A 2898-nucleotide genomic window follows, 5' to 3' on the forward strand; every position below is an offset into this window, starting at 1 on the left:
AACTCTCTATTAGTTTCCTGGCGCTGAGATACTCCTAATCAAATGAAGAAGCCATTAAAAGCTTATCCTTAGACGACCCTCCTTTTCTCACTGGTGCAGCCAAATAGGACTTATAAAAGGAATGTTTACTTTGCACCATCAATTTGTTTAGAAGCACCTACAATGCTTTCAGAAACTAGACATTACCTTAAAGTAGGAAATGGGACATTTGATGGCTGGTGTAACTGGTAGAGAATGCAATGGCAGTTTTTAGGATGAGAATAACAAAGTAAACCCAGACATTGATACTATTTACTAAATCTGCACACACATTTGTTACACAAACAAAAAAAGTGTAACAATTTCACAATGTTTATTGTAAAGCTTTTAGTAGACAAAATTCAGGCAAAAACATTTTAGAGCACTAGTAATCAAAAAATAATTATCATTTCATATACTATATATATAGTATATGAGAGAGAGAGAGAGAGAGAGAGATAGGTCCATTATTATTTGAACAGAGACAACTTTTTTCCAATTTTGGTTTAGTACATTACTACAATTAATTCTAAATTAAACAACTCAGATACAGTTGAACTGCAGACTTCTAGCTTCAATTCAGTGGGTTGAACAAAAGATTGCATAAAAATGTGAGAAACGCAAGCTTTTTTTTCACACAATCACTTCATTTCAGGGGCTCAAAAGTAATTGGACAAATTAAAAAGCTGAAAATAAAATGTTAATTTCTAACACTTGGTTGAAAACCCTTTGCTGGCAATTACAGCCTGTAGTCTTGAACTCATGGACATCACCAGATGCTGGGTTTCCTCCTTTTTTAATGCTCTGCCAGGCCTTTAATGCAGCGGCTTTCAGTTGCTGTTTGTGGGCCTTTCTGTCCGAAGTTTAGTCTTCAACAAGGAAGGGAGATATATTTGCCCAGGATTCCTCTTTTAGGTGAGGTATATTTGCCCAAGATTCCACTCCTGTGTGAAGTAGCAGGTGGAAGACTCTCACCTGTGAGATAATTAATGAAGAAACACTGGGGGTGAGGATATAACACAGAGCCAGGAGCTCAGTCAGGAGCCTAACTTGGAGAGACACAGACAGGGGTCTGTGCAGGCTCAGCCTAACTTGGAGAGACACAGACAGGGGTCTGTGCAGGCTCAGCTTAACTTGGAAAGACACAGACAGGGGTCTGTGCGGGCTCAGCTTGGCTTGGAGAGACACAGACAGGAGTTTTGTGTCAGTGCACTTTTTTTTGGAGAGAGCTCTGTTTGGAGACACAGCCAGGTGGACTGTGTGAATGAACTCAAACCTGAGTAAAAGGTTGCTTGGCTTTGAACTGACAGGGAGAAGCCCTCCAGCTGATAGACAGGGATGTTTGATGTATAGTAAGTGCTGGACAGGCAAGGTTTTCTTTTGCTGTTTTGTTATTTTATATGCAACCTTCAATAAACCTGGCTGCAAGCCAGCTTAACACTTATACCTCGGTGTGTGATATGAGTTGGATGAACCAGACAAGTGTCCTTTGACCCCAGCAAAGGCGATCCTGAGCTTAACCTCTCACAATATATATATATATATATATATATATATATATACAGGGAACTTTCAATATTTTATGTAATATTACAATAAAGGAACTTTTTTCCAAACAATTAATTTCAACATATCCATACCTTGCCATAACATTATATGTATATCCAAAAGCCCTGAGATTGATGATGGTGCCACTATGCTAGATTAGATGTAAGCAACCCAAATAGACCCAGAGTTTTTATTTAAGCATCACTCTATAATGGTGTTTGACAACTAGGCCTCCTCCAGAGATTGCTAGGGGTTCCTTGAGCCAGTAATCTTTGAGAAGTAATTGTTGCCTCTTAGGTCATATATCACTGACACTAATGATCTTTTTGATCTGTAAGGGTGATATTCTTCCCCCTGGCCACCAATGTAAAGGCATTCTTTCTACTAATCATTGCACTAAAATACTGAGAGATGTGGCTATAGTAATTATAGAAGAAGTTCCTTGAGATCTGAAAATTATTTCAAGGGTTTCCCCATGTTAAAAGAGTTGAGAAAAGCTGTTCTATATTGTTGATCGGATGCTACTTTGGTTGTCGACTTGATCAGGGTGCAACATAAATGTAACATTTCAATTTCTCTATTTTTTGTTGTTATATTTTTAAGAACCCCTTAAGAATACCTTGTCTGGCAGTAACCTTTCCCTTGTCATTACTACAGTGCTGCAATCAGTAATGATAGCTCTCCTCAACAGGTACTGCTAATTGCAGTGTTGAAGTGATGACCACCTCTTAGATTGTAAGTGCTTTTTGGCAGGGTCTTCTCCTCCTGTGTCATTGTTTGTATCAGTCTGTCATTTGCAACCCCTATTTTATTTACAGCACTGTGTAATATGTTGGTTCTATATAAATACAGTTTATTCCAGTTAATTCCAGTTTATTCCAGCCTCCCAGTCTTTTCTACTGTCCCCTTTCTGCCCCCTTGCAGACCCATGTGATTAGGGCCCTCATCTCCCTTTGTTCATTTTAAATTGTTAAAATTCCAGGGTTAGAAGAGATATATTACAATGCAGTGTATTGTTTTTGGTGCAAAATATACATGCTTCTAGCCTAGATGTAATGTTTTTACGAACATTTGTACACGATCTGTCTCTTGATGCTACATTTGCTTTGTAATATTATTGTTTTTCTCTTTCCACCTTCCAACCCTGTTTCAATAAAAAGTATTTAAAGAAAGTACAGTTTATTATTATTATTATTATTATTATTAATAATAATAATAATAATAATATTAACAAAACTAATTATGACAAGGTGTGGTGATCATTGACAAGGAAAGATCACTGAAAGCACAGGGGTCTTTTAATAAAATAAACAACAGTAACACATTAAACAG

The sequence above is a fragment of the Pyxicephalus adspersus genome, chromosome 2 (genome assembly GCF_032062135.1).
Source record: "Pyxicephalus adspersus chromosome 2, UCB_Pads_2.0, whole genome shotgun sequence".
NCBI classification, from domain to species: domain Eukaryota; kingdom Metazoa; phylum Chordata; class Amphibia; order Anura; family Pyxicephalidae; genus Pyxicephalus; species Pyxicephalus adspersus.